The sequence below is a fragment of the Enhydra lutris genome, unplaced genomic scaffold, assembly GCF_002288905.1.
Source record: "Enhydra lutris kenyoni isolate GAN:26980312 unplaced genomic scaffold, ASM228890v2 scaffoldscaffold69, whole genome shotgun sequence".
In the NCBI taxonomy this organism is placed as follows: domain Eukaryota; kingdom Metazoa; phylum Chordata; class Mammalia; order Carnivora; family Mustelidae; genus Enhydra; species Enhydra lutris.
The window spans coordinates 1,630,616-1,651,329 of record NW_019154153.1 but is presented as its reverse complement, the minus strand read 5'-3'; the positions used below and the strand labels follow the sequence as shown (position 1 = coordinate 1,651,329).

Here is a 20,714-nt window from a genome sequence, read left to right as displayed (position 1 = left end):
TTTATTAAAAAAAAAGAAAGAAAGAAACAGAAATCAAACTGAACTTGGTAGAAAAGGTGAAATCCTACAGCGTCTTTGATAGAAAGTCTTCATTTTCTACTCCGCAGATCTCTGGAAGCACGAGGGTGGGGCTCTCGGTGGGGGGTGGGGGGAGGTCAGACAAGGGGTCCTGGAATGAAGGGGAAAGGACAGAGGACCTGCCGGCTCAGCCCTGCCGACCTGGCTGCTGGGGCTGGCATTCATTCTGACAAGGCCATCAGAAGGTGACCTGCAGAGCAACACATTTATTTTATGTGATTCTTAGTTTTCACAGTGAGGGGACGAATTTTGAGGTACTCTTAAATGTTCTTAAGCATATATCATAAGCTACCACCTAAAACTCTTTCCTAAAATTTTCCTGAAGGAAGTATTTTAGCTCTTGTAAATTAAGTATTGGCCGCATAAAGCCGTCTCTCCCGATACTTGCTGGAAGTTTGTCCCCTTTGACCTCTGCCAGGTGGCTCCAATTTGTTCCCTCACCACATCATGCCTGTCATCTCCTGTGGCATGGATCCTTCTGGTCTCTCCTGCTCCTTCTTCTTCAGCGTGACAGCTCCATCCGCAGAGAGCTCCCCTAACGTTGTAAGACGGCCACAGCCATTTCAGACAGCCCAGGCCGAAGAAGCAATATCCTGGGGACTGGAGGCCTCTCTCCCCTGAGTGTCTCTTAGGAGCAAGGAAGTTTTCCCAGAAGTGTCCAGCATACTCTGCCATGTCTCATTGGTCAAGAGTTGGTCAAATGTCCCTTTAGCCCCGAGAGTGAGATTATGTTGACCCATTGAGATGAATTAGGACTTCCCTGCATCATGGGAAGAGGGGGGTCACAACCAAACAGAATCTGGGCCTTTCCAGCCAGGCAGAAGGAACAATGGCTTTTGGGGAGTCCATCAGTCTTCCTGGACTCAGAGAGTACTGTCCACCTATTATTTAGTTGAAGAGTTCAGTGTTTTTGTTTTTAAGATTTATTCATTTATTTTAGAGAGAGAGAGCAGGAGCAAGGAGAGGGGCGGAGGGACAAGAAGACTCCCCGCTAAGCACAGAGCCCGGTGAGGATGCAGGCTCGAGCCCACAACCCTGAGATCATGACCTGAGCAGAAATCGAGGAGGCGGCTGCTTAACCAGTGGAGCCACCCAAGGTGCCCCAAGAGTTCAGCTTTTTACTGAACACATTTAGTCAAAAAGACCAAAGCCTGTGTCATCACCAAACTCTTCCGATTCTTCTTCCTTTGTTTCTAGCTCCTTCTCCTCAGCTGGGGCAGCTGTGGAGCGGGGAGCAGGATCTCCTGCTGGTGTAGATCCCAGCCTCTACCTTGCTGCTGCGGATCTTGGTGTTGACATTGGCCTGGGCCCCCGCAGACAAGCCTGGCCAAAAATGTTCGACACGTCAACCCGCTGCTTTAGTGAGGACATTGATCTTGTCCTCCGTGACTGTCACCTCATCGTCAGGCGGGATGAGGGCCGAGTAGATGGAGGCTTGCTCCGAGAAGGAGGCCGTGGTGTGGGCACGCTGCTGGTCTGTGGGTAGAGCGAGTGCCTCACCCCAGTGTGGCCTTAGCTCCCTCAGAAAAACCAAGCGCCTTCACAGCAACTGAGGAAAGGCGATACTAACCATTTATGTTTTTTGAATCTCTTGTCATATGTAATAATATGTGTTGTTTTTCTCTTTTAAGTTACAATGATTACAGAAATGATTCATTGTTGACCTTGGGCCTCTGCTTCTCCTTGCCTGAGCTGGACAAGGTGGAGTCCCTGCTTTTGATCATTGGGTTGGCTGACAGGATTTTAGAGTCAGAAGGCCTTTAAGAACGTGCAGCTCAAACTTTCCATTTTACAAATAGGGAAACTGAGGCTCCTACTGGGAGGGACCTGCCCTGCGTCCCATGCCCTGCCTGTGATGCCTCATGTCTCATTCCATGTCTTTTCCCTACTTTCATGGTGCTTGGACTCCTTGCCTTCCAGAGAATCAGTGCTATTGTGCACTTTCAAGCTTCTCTCCCTGTTAAAACTCGCCCAAGAACTAAAGACCTAGATAGCAGTCATTTATAGCCCAGCATGAATATTAGATATTTCATATTTTAAGTCTTCTCTTGAATCATTTAAGACATTCCAAGCACTTATTAACAGCATGAGAATTATTTTGGGGTTAGGAGAATTTCAGTTCTCTCCTTGGTCCTTGGAAAGCACACCAGAGCCTTGTCTGCCTTCTTCATCCGGGAAGGCACAACGATCTCGGCAACCACGGCAGAGAAGAGGAAGGGATCTTGCTTCACGTGGGAAAACGTCCCATCTGACACCATCCTTACATCCTTCATTTGATCCAAACATGTTTTGTGAGTATAGCACGAGCTCTGTTGTCTTCTCTGTAAGCAGAGGGCGAGCTGAGGCTCCTGGATAACGGGCCACAGGCCCTGAGAATGCTCCAGGCCCCGCAGATGAAGACATGTGTCCGACACAGTCCCCTGCAGCCCGCTACCCAGGTAGACTTCTCTTCTCCATAAGGAGATGCCTTGTACCTGGAAATCTAAGCGCCCCATCACAGAAGGCTAGAAAGCCTATTTGTACTACAAAAGTTTTGTTTTTTGTTTTTTCCACGCAGATAAAAATCATCAGGGGGTTCCCAGAAGAGGAGTAGTTAGCGTTTTTACCCTGGAGTACCTACGGGTGCATTTAGAAAGTGACTTGACTTGCACACTGCGTGCTGTTTAAAGTGAGACACATGTAGTACTTCCCTTGAAGGGATGTGCCTCTGGACCCTTCAGACCATCAGGTCAGGGAAGCAACACGCTACTACTAAGAAGGTGGCATAGGCTATAATGTCTACAATCCCGTCCCCGAGCTGTCCTTCCCCAGGGTCCCTGCCTCGCCTTCTTCCCCTTCCAGTAGCTTCGTCCAGCGCTCAGGCCAAGACCATTCTCCGTGAGGGGCAGTCTCACTCACTGCAGGGTGTTTGGAACCCTCGGCTTTCACCCCCGCTTAAGTCCCTACGCAGGTACGATGACAACTGGGAGAAGATCCATTCAGCACAGAACTGACTAGGATGTTAGAATTCTGGGGTCTGGCTTACTCTCATGTGCAAGCCTGTCCCTTCCTCTGTTTTTAGGGCAGTTTTCTGACTCTAGAGGAGGAGGATGCTTCTTTTTGGTCAGTTGGCTGCTGACATGTTCCCGTGTCAGTCAGCAAACAAATGACATAAACATTAATTATCGCCCCGCCCCCCGCTCTTCTCCCTGCACACCCATGGACCTTTCACTCGTGTGTTCTGGATGCATGTTCACACCAGAGAGTTTGCTAAACAGAGCCCGAGGGAATTGTGCAGGGTACTGTGACCGGAAGACCTTCACAGCTGGTCTGCTTCTTACCACATCTCAGGGCACAGAGCCCCAGGCTCTGTTCTCTGGTGCCCAGGCGGTATGTGACATATACACACCCACCACTTCAAAGGGGGGTGCGGGGTCAGGGAGGCTTGGCAGTTTCTTGGACATCAAACAGCGTTTGCAAAACAAATGTGATGAGTTATGAATGAATCAGAACCAGACGAGTTACATTTCTCTCCGAATGTATATTAAAAACTTTCTACACACATAGCAGAGAACATCCGTCCCTTCCCGGAAGATGGGGATCTCAGCCACGTGTCCTGTAGGGTTTGCAAAGCCAGGGTCGTTTTCCACAACGTATCTGCATCCTCGTCCGTTCCCTTTCTTTGGCCGCCGACCATGTATTTGGGCCCCTATAAAGGGCTGGGTGAAACCGGGTGACAGGCTTCTGCACACTCAACTGGGAGACCTCTGTGTGTAGAAGTTCAAGGTGCCCTCCCACCCCCACCTGGAGAGGCTGGGTTCTCACAGGCCTAACCTGGAGACAGGCTGGTGGAGGCGGGGGTTTGGGACGTGACAGGTCGTGGTGGTTACAGGGAGGAGGCCGACAACCCGAGGCACTCACTCTTAATTTGGCTTTCTCTTTCTTATCCTTCTATTCAGGTCTCATTAAATGTCACTTCATCTGACAAGTCTTCCCTAAGCTCCTATTCTAAATCCTCTTTCCTGTTATAACCTTTTATCTTGCCCCGTCTTGCCCTTTTCTCTTGCTCTTGTCTCTTAGAGAACTTAAAACAATTTGTAATTATGTATTTATTTGTATGATTATCTGTCACCCCAGTAGCTGGGTGAGCTGGAGGACCTTATCTTCTCTCCTTTGCAGTATCCCCCGTACTTAGCCCAAGGTCTACAGGTAAGAAATAGTTGTGGGATGAATAAATGGTGACAGTACATTCCTCTTGGGTTGGTGATTTTGAACAAGGGGGTAGGCAGAGGGCTTGGTGTACATGGTCTGTGTTGGGGATTAACCTTGACTTGGGGGTGCTCAGGGAGGCAGGAGGGCAAGCTGGGCACACCTGGGACTGCTCCGTGTAAAGCAAGCAGCCCCCTTGAGAACCAGTGCTTCCATAGGAACGCCATGCGCTGTAGAATCCAGGCCTTGGGATGTGAGCCAGAGGGAAGAAGGCCAGTTGACAACTTAAACGATGTAGATGAGTGATTTCAGAAGCACAGGGTAGTATTTTCAAAAATAAAATGCGATGCTGGGGGTTGGGAGAATGGCTGCTCCTGGGGGTTGAGCATGCTTCTGATCTGGGAGCAGGTGCTATGGATGGAGCAAAGGGCTCAGGCTTAGCCCTCAAGCCTGCCTGCGATTCTAGATTCCACCACTGACCTGCGTGTGGCTCTTAGCCACGTTGTTCATGCAGTCTGTCTTTTCACCTGTAAAATGCGGCTGGTGGTAGCTCCCTTTCTGGGGTGTCATGAATATTCAGTGAGCTGACATGTGTCCAGTGAGTGTTGGTTCTTAGTTATTTTTCTCTTTTTGAATAGCCAACATGGCCCATTTAAGATTTCTCCTGCTCTCCAACCCGGTCTCCTCTTATTTTTGTAGTCAATGACCAGATACACTACCTCTCCGTCCTTAGGTACCTGTTGTGCCCTGGGCATGGACCCACCATTGTGCTAGGGGTGGTAAGGGTTCGGAAGAAACAGGTGTCTCCTATAGAATGTCTCTCCCGTTAACATATTCCTGCGGGAATATAGCTTTGTTCCTAATACCCCTGTTTTATATTTTATACATGGCTCTGAATACTGTGATTTTCAGTTGATGTTTATATAGGAAAAGTGTATATTGACGTCCCTTAAACTCAATATAACATTTTAAAGAAGAGTCTCAAGTTATCTTTCAAATACAATTGGTGGAACATGAGAAGCATTTGTAGGTGTTTTGTTGAATCACTGAGTGCCAATAAAGGGAATGGGCTTTGGTGCTGTTTTGGGTGCTAAGAGAGGCCTGTGACTGTATCAAAGGAACTTTCATCCATGCCCCATGGCGGGAGTCTTGGGCCACATGTGTTGGAGATATTCAAAGCTAGTGGAATAGCGAGGTAGACCAGACTGCTTTTCCAGCTCCCAACACACCCCCCAACACAGTCTTCCTTTCCCTTTTCCTGACCACCAACCTTCCTAGGAGGTGGTCATCCATTTGGGCACTTTTAAAGCTCTGGGAGAAACCAGGTGACAGGTTTCTGCACGTTCAACTGAGAGATCGGGAACTGCTATTTTAAACACTTTCCATCCTAATGTGATCGTTCATATGATAGTTATGTGCTGTATGTACTTTGCTTACATTTTAGGAAATACATTATAATATATTTTGGTTTGGGGTTGATGTAATGCGACACATTATAATTTTTCCTATTTAAAATAATGGGAAATAGGTTACTATTTCCCACAGAACATCTGACTTTCAGAAACGGATTATCAGAATGTGCCTTTTCCCATGTGGTCCTTATCTTCAAAGAATGTATAGTCTAGTCGGGGTGATAAAACAAACAACAAGAATGGAACTTTCTCATAAGGAATGTAATATAAGATGGTATACAGTTAAATTAGGTGTTGGAGTGTGCAGTCTGGTCTGTTGATTCTGTAGGGATTAGAAAAAACAGAATCCCTTGGGTTGGGGGAGAATCTGGAGAGGCTTCATGGGGGGGACTAGACCTGCGGGAGCTTTGAGACTGGCAGGGCTTGGTTAGGATAAGAATCAACTTATAGGGCATGGCTGTTGGAATGTCAAGGCGTTAGAAGTTTCTTCCAATGAACATTCCTCAGATACCTATAATGCGCCAGGTACTGTGTTAAGTATAAAGTGGTAAGCCAAGAAATATAAAACATTGTGTGATGCCAGCCTCTAATCTCTTTATGGAGGTGGATGAGAAGACATGTACATTGAACACACACACACACAGTATAATGCAAATACAACAGTTACAACATGCTGAAAGAGAGGAAAAGCTGGATAGAGCACTGTTCACAAGAGAGGAGGTGACATGTGCCCGAGGGGTCAGCATGGCTTTGCCCAGGATAGCTGTGTTGGTGGGGATGGTCTGAAGGCCAGAGCATGACTAGGGCTGCACACGTTACTAATGGCTGGTTCAACAGCACTCATCAGAACGGTTACCATGGCTAGGAGGGCTGCTGCAGGGTTCTGGAGCCTTCTGCCCTGCCTGGCATAAACTCTCTGTTTAGTGGATTTAAGGGAGGATCTGGGGGGGCCTGAGGAAGGGGGCCTGGGTGGTGCAGGGCATTTGGGAAACTCAGGGAAATGGCCATTTACCAACCAATATGGAGGTGTCTGATATGTCATAATTAGTTGGTACTTACTGTACCTAGTAGTGGAAGGTCAGCCCAAATTGGAGCCCGTGGGGTGAGTCAGCCAATGAAATCAGGTTATCTCCCTCTCCTCAGCCCACCCCAGAAAAAACCCCGTGTTTCTCCCATAACAAATACCCTGGTTTTGGGAGTTTTTGTTGTTGGTGGTTTTTTATTTTGTTTTTGTTTTTGTATTTTTTTGAGGTTATTTCAACTGGCTTAACCTGAGGGTCTTAGAGCCCGATTACCACTCTCCCCACTCCCCACATAGAAATAATGGAGAAACTCGATTCCTTTTCCAACTACTCTGAGCATTTGAGTTACTCTAATCCAAGTGCCCCCACCACCTGAGGCCCCTGCCTCAGACCCCTGGACCTCCCCTGCATCCAGTAAATAGAAGATCTATGTCTAGCAGGGCAGAGGGCTTCAGAGCCCTGGGCCAGCTCTCCTGGCTTGTGGTATCCATTCTGACAAGTGAGCGATTTTTAAATATTGCTCCCTGGTCCTTACGCCTTTCAGTGAGAAGCAACCAATCACACTATACCCCACTGAAGTCTTGGTTTGGCATGTATTATTGTTAGAATTGTTTTCCTAAACACAGTAATCAAATACCTTTAAAAATTTTGTAAGCACCCATTCTATCTATCAGTATGGTAAAAACAAAACAAAACAAAACAAAAACCAAAACAAAAACAACCCAAATACCAATAATTCTCATGAACCAACAAATAAACAGTCAGAAATGGTCCGTCGATGGTTGTAATCATAAGAAATTCACTGGGAGGAGTCATCACGTGCTTGAAATTTGATGGTTCTGGGAAGACAAATGGTGTTCCATCTGTGTGCCTACTTGTATCCGAGAGAAAGAGAGAAAGAGACAGGGAGACAGAAAGAGAGAAGGAGACAGAGAGAAGGGTGTCTGTGCCACTCTGTATCTTGGGCATTGTTTCATAAGATTCTTAACTGGCTTGTACCACCATACAACACAGTGTTCTATTAGCAGTTGTTTGGCCAAGAATAAAGAATTGCTAATTATATTTTAGAAATACAGTTTAAGGGAGCTGAAGTTTAAAATAACTGTCTTGAGCTTCAGAAAACTCATCTCTGGAAACCATCACAGAAGGATATTTCTACTTTCCAAGGGGGTCTGCTGGGGCAAAAACAGGTCAGATTTTTCTACATTTCAGTCGGTGGCCTCCTGAAAGGTTACTCATCCATTTCTTTAAAACACTAATTGCCTTGCTTTCTCAAGAGCCAAGACCCATCCAGTCCTCCAACCACATTCTCATCTAACATCAGAAGGTTTAAAACCCAGTTATTTTAAGTGATGCGTACTCTTAAAAATATGTGTCTGGTTATGTTGTGTATAAGCAGCTCATATCAGAGATGCAGCAAGTCAAGCTATATAAAATTTAGTAACACATGCCAGAGAGGAGACAGAGAGAGAAGAGAGAGCGGGGAGAGAGAGAGAGACTGACTGATATCCTTATCCTTTCCTCTAGGAGAGGCTTGCATTTCACTTTTAACCCGTTTCTAAAAATGGCAAATGCAAAGTAAGAAAACAAGTTTATCTGTTGCAGGAAGGAAGGAAGGGCAGGGAGAGGAATCCGATCTTCAGCTTGGTGTGATTTTATTTTTATCAGACCGTTCTTGCAACAGAACATCTGGGGGGAGTGGCTAGTGCAGTCGGGGTCTTACCCATGTTTCCACAGCTTCATTTGGGTCATCCTCAGAGATCCATTTCCCCAGGGTCATGCTGGGAACTACAAACTCTTTGCGGTAGAGGGAAGTAGGGATATATGAAAGCGTGTCCCAAGTGAGATGTTGGCGATATTGCTAATAACAGCAGCGTTCGTGTTTATGCTGTCCTTCTCTGAGAGCATGCAGGTGGCTCTCCTTGCTTCCATTTCCTATGAGGAAGGCCGGGCTTGGTGGGGCTGCCTCGATTTGGAAGTCTGGGGAGATGAGGAGGAGCGAGGCATTCAAGTTTAGGGCTGGATCCCAACACAGTCCTCATGGGGCTGGCGATGACATTTGGTCCTGGTGCCTGTGATCTCAAAGGCAATGATGGGCAGAGGTGATCAACTGTAGACTGGTGCGATCTCAGAGAACTGGGCCAAGTTTCTCTGTTTGGCAGCATCCCAGTAATTCAAGTGTATTAGGGGGAAACGCATTAGGTTGGCTTTTTCGTTCACTGGTTCAACCATTCAGTGTCTGTTTCTTGGTCACCTGTGAAGTGTCCAGCACCGTGCTCCGGCCTCTACTTGGGGCACATTGGAGCCGGCTGCCTTGTCATCTCCATCATCAGTTCAATAGCCCCTTCCCATTGGAAGCTGCAGTTGTAACTGGTTATTTTGTGCCGTAGGGAAGGAAGAATGTATGTGGATGGGTAATGAGCACTGGCTGGGATCTTACGTATCAGCGTGGTTGTGTAGTGATGGTGAGAACCGTCTCTTGGGTACCTTTTAGCAGAAGGGAACATAAAGCTTTCAAAAAGGCCCTATTTTCCGGTCAGTGTTAGGCCTGACTTTCCACTTGTTTTGCAGTCAAGTGAAGGACCTGCTGAAAACCCAGGGGTCCGGGTGCACGTCGGCACGCAGGTGCCCTCAGCTTTGGCACTGGGATCGGTCTATCAGGCAGATCTTGCTAATTTAGCAGCCCTCCCCAGGCTATCAAGCCAGGGCCATTTATAGTATGGGATTCTGCAGCTCCCAGAATGCTACTCCACTTTCTTACACTTGTAGAAACTGTGCTCCAGTAGCATTTTCGGACTGATCTGCACTGTGCCTGGCCACAAGAACGTCAGACCCTGTGGGTACATGGTCCCCCTACTAGAAGCCTGGGTGTCTGACTTTGGAACAGAAGGAATGTGACCATGAACTTCAACATCTCTAGAGACAATGCTGAAAGCAGACTTGATGGCTACTGTGGCTGTAGTTTTGTAAGAATATGAAGCTCTCTGGAGTTTTGTTGAAATACAGCTGTCACGAGCATCACTGTTACTTACCTGCTGATTCTCATTCTTTCAAGAGCATAAGTTAATTCATACAGGTTTGGCCTTGCTCAGAGGTTGGGATGGGGAGTGGGGTGATCAATGGGACTCGCTCTCAAATCCCCAGTTGTTCTGCTCCTTCTTTTACTTGTCATTCTCTCTGCTACCTTTATGTTATTTGCACAAGCTTGGGGGACCAGAGGCAGGAACTGGCATTTGGATTAATGGCTAGATAATCCAGAACAGTCGAAGAAGCAAGAAATAATGTTTATGTTCTGTTCTGGGTCATATATTTTTATGGGGTGATAGTGAAAGAAATAATGACTTTAGCTTCTTAAGTACATACTTCTTGCACTGATATTAAAATTAGCTACTGTTTGCATTAGCTGAGTGCATGTCCACCATGGTTGAGGGAGAGAACTCAAGGGTGAGTTTGGGGGACGAAAGAAACCACAGATTTAGTTGTTGCTGTTCGCTTCACTTGAAGTAGAGATTTGAATTAGCACATACTACCTGAATTAAACAAATTATACTTACAGATAACTGGATTTTAATTTATTGGATCTGCTTAAAGCATGAGAAACTTGTATATGTGATAAACCTTTTTTTTTTTTTTTTTTTTTTTTTTGAGACTAGAGACCTGGATAGAGAGTAGGATTTGGTTCTTAGAAGGCAGAGCTTAGAATTTTGCAGAAAGAGAGGTGTTTTATCTAGGTCATGTATTATTACTGTTAATATCTTTGTCGTTTACCCAGAATGCTGTCCCTGCCGTGTTTAAGGCCGTGCTCCTTCCTTGCTCCCTCTTTTCCCCCACTGTGTGTGTTGTGTGCAGACTGTGTGTCTGGGATGGCAGCAGACGCTAAGGTTATGAGAGCGAACAGTTTGGTGTGATTTTTGCCTTTGTGGAGCTTAGGGTCTGATGGGAGAGACGAACAAAGGAAACCTGTAACCGCCAGACACTTGAATGAGAGGAGAAACTCTGCTCCCAGAGCCAGACCAGAAGACCCTGAAAATAATTCCACTACCTGTCCCTTGGAGCAGTTTACAGATTGCTCCATGATTTTTATCCTTATGCTATCTTCCCTTTTGGAATTAGTGTGATGATGGCTCTTTCAGTGGTGGGATCACAGTTAGAAAGGAAACCATGACCCACTCATCACAGTTAGAAAGGAAACCATGACCCACTTGTGCTGCCCACCCCGGGCTCCTGACTTCCACAGAACCCTCTGGGGCTGAAGCTTACTGATTTATGTTCCAAGATAGAAATGGTCAGCTAGGACAGGGCACCTGCCACTTCCCATTCATTCCAAGCCAGGGAGTCGGGCGCGTGTGTGACGGCCCAGAATGGGCCCAGCTTCTGTCTGGAGTCTGGGCTGACCTCCAGAGGAGGGGAAAATGCCCCTTGGCTTTTGTGCTGAGGCTTTCTCCAGTGCTGCTTGTTAGCCAGCCTCCAGGTGTGAGTCCTCACCTGTCTACAGGTGCCCTCTGTGCGAGCGGCTAGGGAGGGGCGCTCCTGGGCCCCTGGCATGGAGGTGGGGCGCCGCCTCCTGTGGGCTGCCAGGCGGGGAGCAGTGGGGGCCGGCTGGGGAGAGGACCGGGCCGAGGCGGAGGCGAGATTATTGCCTGTTACACATGGACATCTAGACGGGGGAAGAAACATAACGGCTTTATTTTTAGGCTTTGCTAATTCTCACTCTTCTCCTAGTTCGCTGCTACCTGGCAACAGCTCATTGTCATGGCAACGCCAATGTTAATGAGTGAAGCTCTCTGTGTGTCTGTTTTACCCTGTGCTCGGTGACAGACACTCGGCGTGGAGCTATCTTTCTGGCCATCAGAGGCCGATCGCCAGCCTCCCTTCTCTGCAGAAGGCCTCCCAGGCCCTGTCCGTGAAGGAGAGGAAGGGAGGCAGCTGACGAGGGATTTATGGTGTTGCTTACACATTCCTAACGTAGTCTCTATTTACAGATGGGTCTGCTGGCTTTGCACTCAGCCCCTCCTCTCATCAGCCCCCCTCCCTTTACATTTTTCAGTGGCAGCCATAGGCTTTTGAACCATAACCAGTTTTCTCAGGTTCCAGGCACCTCGGGATTTGGGCAGGTTTTTCTGGCACCTTCTAAGCAGTTGGTCAGCAAGGCTCCGAATCCCGGGTCCTGACGGGAGGGGAGATTGTTGCTGGTCTCGAGGGAACCAGGGCCTTACAGTCCACAAGGGACCACCTGCACCCCTGGCTCTCAGGCTGAGAAGGAGTGATGCCACCTTATCTCTTCTCTCAGTTTCCCTGACATCTGTTGATAGAGGTCGTCGTCTGTGGCCTCAAGGTCATATGTGAAAAAGAGCAGCAGAGTCATCAGCCTCTTTGTGCCTCAGTTTTTCCATCTCTAGGCCACCCTCCATGTCAGCCTATTGAACAGTGATGCATGTGAAGTGTTCGGGTCCCCCCCCCCCACACGATTCTGTCATGCGGTGGCTGCCTGCACCTCTGTGCACCTCTGTGCCTCAGCTCCCTCACTTATGAATTCAGGATAAGCATCAGGTAAATATGGGCCAGGTGGCTTAAAGCAGTGTCTGGCATAAAACAATGGTTCAATTATTAGTTATTACTCTGGCCGTTATTTAATCTTCACACTAACCTTGTGAAATAAGTACTGTTCATATTCTCAAATTGCAAAGAGGGAAACTGAGGCAGGAGTGGTGGGACTGGAAGTTGCTGGAAGCGACAGACTTCAGTGGGGAGCCTCGGCCCAGTGAGCTTGGCGGCACCTACCCTCCAGGACTCTCAGGGCCACCGTCCTCACAGCTATGAAGAGCTGCCTCCTCTCCTGCGGGTGACTTTGGGGCCTCATGGGTGTGCACGAGCACTTTGCGCTCCATGGATAAAAGGTGCTGTGTGAACCAGAGTGTTGGAATCATGACGAAGCGCCCCCTCCAGGATGGTGGCTGGTGGCTGGTACGGCTCGTCTTGAGGTTGGCCCGGCACAGCTCTGTCATGAGAGATGGAATCCACACTCCTCACAGCCACCACTCCATGGCACTGGACTGTTCTCAGGGTCCTCAGCGACGACCTCTCCACTGGGCCACGAAGCGTGTCACCCCTTCTTTACTCCCCCTGGCTTGCCCAGAACTTTCAGCGCCTTATAACACCTCCACCGTTTTTCCCCCTCAGAGTTCTTCTAAGTAAATTATTCCATGTGTTTTTTAAAACGTAGTAGCAGAATCACATAGCACAAAATAAAAAATACACAGGCAAGCATACTGTGAAAAGTCTCTCTCCTTCCTCGCTCCTCGCCTCCAGGGCCTATCACTGCGAGGAGACCTACACATCAGAGAACATAGAGCTGTGTACTGACTTCTTCAGCACTGATGCGGCGAGCACTCACACATTCTGTCCTGCATTGTTTTTCCCCCAACTTGACTGGCCTTGGGAAGTCGCTCCGTATCAGTACACAGTCAACGAGAAGTGACCTCAATCACTTCCAACAGCCAACTGACAAGTTTTATTGGGTTTTTATTCTAGGTAAATAAACTCGTGAATAACTGTGATAGAAGCTTAAGAAAGCAGCAAGTTAATAGTAACAGTTTTCTGTTACTGAGTATCACCAGGATGATAATACCAGGATTCTCTTGAATCCCTCAGCCATTTTTTTCTCCTCACCTGTTACGAAGCTGAAATCCAAAGTCACCGAGCTAAAAATGAACCTGAGTCCATCTGTGTCCACATCCCTATACCCTTTTGGTTACACTGTGCTCCTTCTCTTATGTAAACACGCTCAGAAGTGGGTCTCAGCCATAGGCCTGGGCTGCAGGAGCTCGCTCCCTGCCGGTGACCGGTACCCCTTCCTGTGGCGATGACATCGCTGAGCAGTCCCCCTGTCTGGCCCGCCTTCCCTGCTCCTGCAGGCCTGGCTTTATCCACGGCCAGACGCTTCTGCTTAGCAAACAGCATTTATTGATGTGTGAGGTTCGTTTGAACTCCATCTCTGCTTGTCTCTGCTTCTGTTTCTTTTCCCATAAAATGTGCAGAGCCATCTAGCCCCCGCCTAAAATAGGTACTGAAGAGGTGATACAGGTCATGTTCACGGTCTGCCCTCCCGCCTCCTTCTGATGTCGCAGAGGGAGTCCTCTGGGTCTGGACTCGAGCACCCGGCCAGTGGGAAGTCACGAGTCAAGGCCACGAAAACCTGGAGACGATTTGGGAGCACTTGCCTGCTAATGCTTAGTACGCACTCCACCAGAATTTGCTGCACAAGATAGGCAAATGCTTATTTTGGGTTTCCCAGTCAGAGAGAGGTCAGAGACTTCCCTGTCTGAGCTCCCCAGCTTCGACTTCAGTCTGCTTTTTGTAGGTCTTCATTCTGCTTACCCCTCACACTTCCCCTCTGTTCCCTTCCATGAGCTTGCACACCTCTTAAGATAGATTCTGATCAGCTCTCTCGGTGCCAAGGACTTTGGGGGGCCAGCATGCCTGAGAGGGCAGGGAAGAGTTCAGAGGTCAGCTTGCTCATCCCAGATCCCAGCCACACCCAGGCAGGTCCTGTCCCCTAGGCAGAGCGGCCTCTCCCTTCCCGCTAGGCCGGGCTACCTCATATCCCAACCCATCTCCCACTGCTGGGACCACCCTTCCTCCCCCAACCGCCCTGCTTTGTGGGCATTCTGCGGGCACTCTGCCTCCACTAGCTCACACTCATTCTCTCCTTGGAACTCCTGCTCTGGTTGCTGTCTCCCAGCACGCATTAGCATTCCATGTAGATGGAGGAGCGGCCCCCGGAGCAGAGCTCACCTGCCCGTTGGCATCCAGACCTGTCCCAGCCCTTTAGAGGCAGGCCCTCCAAAAGGCCCGGTTCTCAGGTCTCCGGGGGGGCCAGTCCTGGGGAGCACGAAGCTGATGCTGGGACTGCAGCCTGGATGGTCTTCCAACATCCTATTTGGAGGGCTCTCCCCCAAAGGGCAGAAGAGCCCCAAGGAGAGGTATGAAGGACCTTAGAGGCCCAGGTCTGCCTGCTGGGAGAGGAAAGCCCTGTGAGGGAGCAGCAAAGGGTGAAACTCTCCTAGGGTATGTCCTGCCACGGCCACTTTAGTTGTGAAGCTTCTGACTAAGATGTTAAGCACTCATCTTCTTGGTGAAGTCACGATGCTCTCCTTTTAGCGATACCTTCTATTGTCGAGAACTGAGCGGGAGAGATGGTGCCTCCTAGCAGGCTCGTTACAGAAGGGAAATGATTGAATATAGAACCAGGCACACCAAAGGAAGTACCTCGGAATCCTGGGTGAGAATGGGGGGAAGCCAGGGCCTAGAGGTGTTTTAGGGTCACAGGAATGTGAGCATGGCCCAGGTCCTCTGTCTCCTCCAGCGAGTCCAGGCTGGCTCCCCTCCAGGGAACCAGCCTCATCAGCAGCCTTCTTCCTGGCCTGGAGAGGGTCTGAGACCCCATCTTCGCTCTCTCTCTCTCTCTCTCTTCCTGTTTCAGCTGCCTTAAAAGGAAAAGATTATAATTCCCTTAAGGACTGAGTTAGCCCAGAGATGCCTCCTTACCTGCTTACACATATCGACATTCCTTCCAAGAAAGAGGCGCATTCTTTTTGTGCAGTTAGAAAAGGCTTGCACTGAAGGAGGCAGAGCTGTGCAGTGAGGCTTTCAGGCTGAGCTATAACCAGGCAAATGACTAGGGTGGTTGGCTGGCCAGCAAACCCTTTTCACTTTAGATCGGAAAAAGGAATTCTTCACAGGGAAGAGATTTTGTAAGGAAAGAGAAGGGGCCCCCAAAGAAGAGAGTTTATAGCAATGGTTCTTCTGGAGAATAATTGGGGAGGGGGGAAGATTTAAAAAGACATCCTCTGCCTAACCCAAAGATTGGGATTCAAACGTCTTCAGCTGGGCCTGAACATCAGTATTTTTTTTTTTAAGATTTTTTTTATTCATTTGACACACAGAGAGAGAGAGATCACAAGTAGGCAGAGAGGCAGGTGGGGGTGGGGGAAACCGGGCTGCCCGCTGAGCAGAGAGCCTGATGTGGGGCTCAATCCCAGGACCCTGAGATCATGACCTGAGCCGAAGGCAGAAACCCAACCCACTGAGCCACGCAGGTGCCCCATGGACATCAGTATTTTTAAAAAAGCACTCCCAGGTGATTCTAATGTATAGCCAGGGTTGAAAACCACTGGTTTTCAGGTGTTCAAAGACAGAAGGCAAGGGGTGTCTGGGTGGCTCAGCCTGCTTCCCCCTCCCTCTCTGCTGCTTCTCTGCCTACTTGTGATCTCTCTCTCTGTCAAATAAATGGATAAAATCTTTGAAAAAAAAAAAAAAAAAGAAGGCAAAATGTATAGATCCCAGCATAGAATTTGCTCGTTTCCTAGGCTAGGACCAATAGAAGACCTATTCTGATTTTAATTCACAGTGCACATCCTGAAAATATATTTCAGGATTTAAGAAGTTTGAGTGCTTTAAAAAAACTCATTGTACACCCATGTTCATAACAGTGTTATTCATAATAGTCAAAAGTAGAAGCAGGGACTCCTGGGTGGCACAGATGCTTGAGCGTCTGACTCTTGTTTTTGGCTCAGGTTGTGATCTCAGGGTCAAGGATCGGGCCCGTGTCGGTCCCAGCACTGAGCACAGAGTCTGCTTGAGGGTCTCTCTCCCCTTTGCCTTTTGCCCCTCCCCTCACTTGTGCTCGCTCTCTCTCTAATAAATAAATAAATCAAAAAAAGAAAAAGTGGAAGCAACTCAAGTGTCTGGGGAGAGTTGAACAGTTAAACAAAATGGTTATATCCATGGGGGAAAAAGGAAAGAGAGTGTGACCCAGGCTACAGCCTGGGGGAACCTCAAGGACCTTACACTGGGTGAAGTAAGCCCAGACACAAAAGGACAAATACTGTGATTCCACGTACAGGGAGTGCCTAGAAGAAGCTAACTCACAGAGACAGGAAGTAGAATGGCGGTTTCCAGCAGCAGTGATTGTTGAACCAGTACGGAGTTTCTGTCCTGCCAGATGAGGGGTATTCTTGAGTCAGATGGTAGCGGTGATGGCACAGTGACGTGAATGTACGTTAGTGCCTCTGGCCTGTGCCATTGCAAATAGATAAGATGGTAAATTTTATGTCCTGTGTATTTTGCTACAATTAAAAAAAATATTTCCAGATTCATAAGAACTGTCTTTTAATATTTTGGAAAAATAGAAATTGATAAAGAAGAAATTTTAAAAATACTTGGTATTTAGATGTGTCCTTTTTTCTGCATGTGTGTAAATGGGTGCACGTGTGCACACACACACATGCACACACACACAGATTTTGGATCCTACTTGAGAGACAGCTGTGCACCACGGGTTTTCATTTGGACCTGCTTTGGCTTCCTGGGATTGGCTCCATTTGGGGGGAGGGCTTAGGGAGGTCATAGGATAGTGAGGCAACACGGCACACTTGGGTTGGGGGTCAAAACCAAACTGAACTCACCTTGTGGCTGTGATGTTCAGGATCTATATGACCTTGGGCCTGATTCTGAGCATCTGTTTCCTTGGGTCAAGGCTGTTTTGGGAATTAAAGAGAGGCTGGCTACCCTCTCAGGCCCTCAGGAAATGGCAGCTGTCTTTGAAAATTCACTGTATGCCTCCACTGAAGATGCCGCAACCTGTTGCTTGTCCTTCCCTCAACTTCCCCAAGGGCTATGGGCCAGCCTTGACCTGAGATTTTGGAAATCCGAGGGGCTGCCGCCCGGTGCCATCACCCTTACACTGCCACGCCCTTTCTGGGTCTGGTGCCTGCACCTGTAAGGTGCATGTTGGTTTTGGGGTCTCGAGGCTCCCCCTCATGCCACCTGCACTGACAGTCTTTGCTTCTTCATAACCTTTCCATTCCCAACACACAGCCCTCAGCGGGTGTGTTGTCACATTTACCTCCCACGGGAGTCCAGTCTGCTTGGCTCTGCTGCCACCCCGTTACGACCCACACCGGCAACGTGCAGCCGCGTCCCAGATGGGAGGCCCTCCCTCTGTCCAGTGCACACTGCTCCATGGCAGACTCACTCACCTTTTCTAGGAAGTTGTTTCCAGTGGTTCAGGACAGTGGTCACAAGGAGCCTGAAGAGAGGGGTATTTTCCCCTCAAGACAGGGCTGAGGGTGGGGCAGGGGCCAAATGGCCCCCTCCATGACTTCTGAAGTTCTTAAACGAGGGCAGAGGAAACAGATGGATGGTAAGGCTGGAGAAAGGAGTTCTAAGTCCAGCTTAGAGCTGAGTACATCCTTCAGCTGCCAAATGGAAGGTCTCTATGTGGCAATGTTGGGAGGGAAAATCGAGTTAGGCTGGCTTGTTCCAAATAAAATGCTATATTTAATTTCATTCTGGGAAACATTTGATGTCCGAGCTACTGCAATATGTGAAATATATTTAAGAAGATCTGTTTTGTTACAACAGGAAAAAAAAAAAAAAAGGAGGGGCAGAGAGGTCCCCCTATCCACTGTAGGTTGCACATACGGGAATCTGATCATTTCAATTGGTTTTTAATCACCCAGAAGCTGCTGACCATGGGTTGGCTAGTCTGTGTCTAGCAGCCTGAACATTGTTGTATGAGTTATATATGTTTCAGCATTTCAGTCTGGGAAATGCCATCAAGGAAAACAGGCCACTCGGCATGGGAGAGAAGCTGTCAGTTTTAAAATGAAATAAGATGGAATTGGGGAGGGAGACAAACTATAAGAGACTCTTAATCTCAGGAAACAAACTGAGGGTTGCCAGAGTGGAGGCGAGTGGGAGGGATGGGGTGACTAGGTGATGGACACTGGGGAGGGTCTGTGCTATGGTGAGTGCTGTGAATTGTGTAAGACTGGTGAATCACAGACCTGTACTCCTGGGGCAAATAATACATTATATGTTAATTTAAAAAATCAGTGCTGTGCATTTGTGTGCTTGACATAGGGGAGGAAAGGTTGAGTTAAACCTGGGCCACATTAAACCAATCCGGCGAATCCGTGTCTACTTGTGAAGTCAGGCTGGTGGAGTCTTGTTTCCAGACCTGCTGTGTCCCTTGTGATCATCATGAGCACTGTGGTTTCGCACACTTCTCTTTCTCAGTAGAGGATTGTCCTCCTGCCTGTGTGGGCTCTGCAGAGATTTAGGGACAGAGCCCACAGAACTGCTTTACTTTTCACATTGTCCCTGTCCCTTATGACTTTCCACGTGTCTCTGTCCTCATTCTGCTCTTCTTTTGGTGTGAGGTCGGAGAAGCTCTTCCCCTCTTCCGCCCTCATGTTACCTCCCGTCAGAGTACCTCGCCGAGGCAGAGAGACCGGCCAACAAGGGCTGCCGGCTCAGCTCAGGAAACTCCTTTCTTACAATTTTCCAGGCCAACTAGGAACTAATAAACATTTTGTTATCATTGTTGTTCATTTATTGAAAAAAGAGATACAGAATCAAGTGTTTTCAAAGATTGTGCCAATGTCTGGAGTTGTACACAGAAGTGGTCAAATCTGTCTCATGTCCAGTGTTTCCAGTCAGACTCCCAGAGGGAGTGCTCCAGCCTTCTTCCTTGAAACTGGCTTGGCTTTATCCCTTCACGATGATACAGATTAGAGAAAGAAATGAATCTTTTAAAACGACTGTGAAGGTTTCTCTTTGGAGCACCTGAAACCCTGGAAGCATTACCTTTCACACACACCAAGGGCTTTATTGTATCCGAAAAGGATTTTCTGCGGCACTCTCTCAGGCAGGGCCCTCCCTCCCTGGGAGAGGAGACATGTGCGCACCTTGTGGCCCCCTGACCCAGGGCCAAAGGGGAGCCCAGGAGAGTGGCTGCCCTTGACGAGGACTCTGATGCTGGATGAACTGCAGACGTTGACACGGACAAGAAGAATCATACAGGGAAGACTGTTCTCGACGGTAGAGGGGGTTTCCTGCTCTCCAGAGGTGGAGGGAAAGAGCGCTTTGCCTCCTGCACCCCGAATCAGCAGGAGCTTGTGGAAGGAGTGGGGGATTGGGAATCTGGGCACCCCAGTTCTCAATCTGGGCTGCAGGTGAGCTGGACCAGTGTGTATAAAGCACATGTCAGATGAGTGCATGTTGGGATCTTAAAGTAATCGTTTTGTGCCGTGATCTCAACGAAGCTCGGTCTCTGATCCATAGGACTGGGGATCGTGGTGTCTTGGAGGGTCAACGAGAGGCTCAGAGGTGGTCACGCATGTCAAATGCCAGGTGAGGTGCGGGCTCCTGGTGGGTGCTCAGCACGAGGTGGGTGGTACAGGCACGGCCGCAGCCCACCCGGGAGGACAGCTGTGTGGATGTGTTTGCCAGCCTCACCTGCACAGCCCCCCAGCGGTTGTCATCTAGAGATCTACCATCTATGCTTCTCACTCTTTTGTTTCTAATAACAGGTCGGGTCTCTGGGTAGTAGAAACCGGTCATATGATACTACCTGTAGTTTACTAAGCTAGACGATTTAAATATCTCTATAACGCGGGAGAATACACTTTCAGGTGTTTTCCTGTATGTTGTAATTTCTTATGGTAAATTTGCCTTTTCTTTTTTGAGCTGAGTTTTGAAGGATGCAGTTTTTTGGTTTTTGAATGGGAAGGGCCCTGCTTCTGAAGCCCGGTTAGATTCTGCTGGATCTGTGTGAGGCCGGCAGCCATCCCAGCCCGAGCTCTGCGGGCTGCAGTTACCCTCAGTCTTGACTTGTCCTCATTTATGGCATTTCTTGTCTTTTCTCCTTGTTTCTGGAAGGAATCAGGTGATACATTTTATATTGGCGATTTGGCTCCAATATTATGCTTAGTTAGGGCTGTACTGAAATTACTCTTATGTGTGTTCATTTACTCAACAAGTATTTACTGCGAACGTCTGATGCTCGGGCCCACGGACGGGTATGGGTGGTGTAGCAGCTGGCAAGAGTTTACATTTTCCATGCATAGAGGAGGAGGGGAAGGGAAGGAAGGGACAGAAAGTAGAGTAGCAAGCAAATCAATAAGAGATTCTCCTATTATGATTGGTGTTGTAAGAAAGGAATCTAAGA

The 20,714-nt window shown here is 48.4% G+C and overlaps 1 protein-coding gene and 1 pseudogene across 17 annotated transcripts in view; one reads left to right on the top strand and one right to left on the bottom strand.

Moving 5' to 3' along the window:
- Window positions 1-20,714, top strand: part of LOC111159674 (calcium voltage-gated channel subunit alpha1 C) — a 621,933-nt gene that overhangs the window by 139,478 nt on the left and 461,741 nt on the right. The window lies entirely within an intron of this gene.
- On the bottom strand, window positions 1,210-12,560 carry LOC111159686 (annotated as a pseudogene).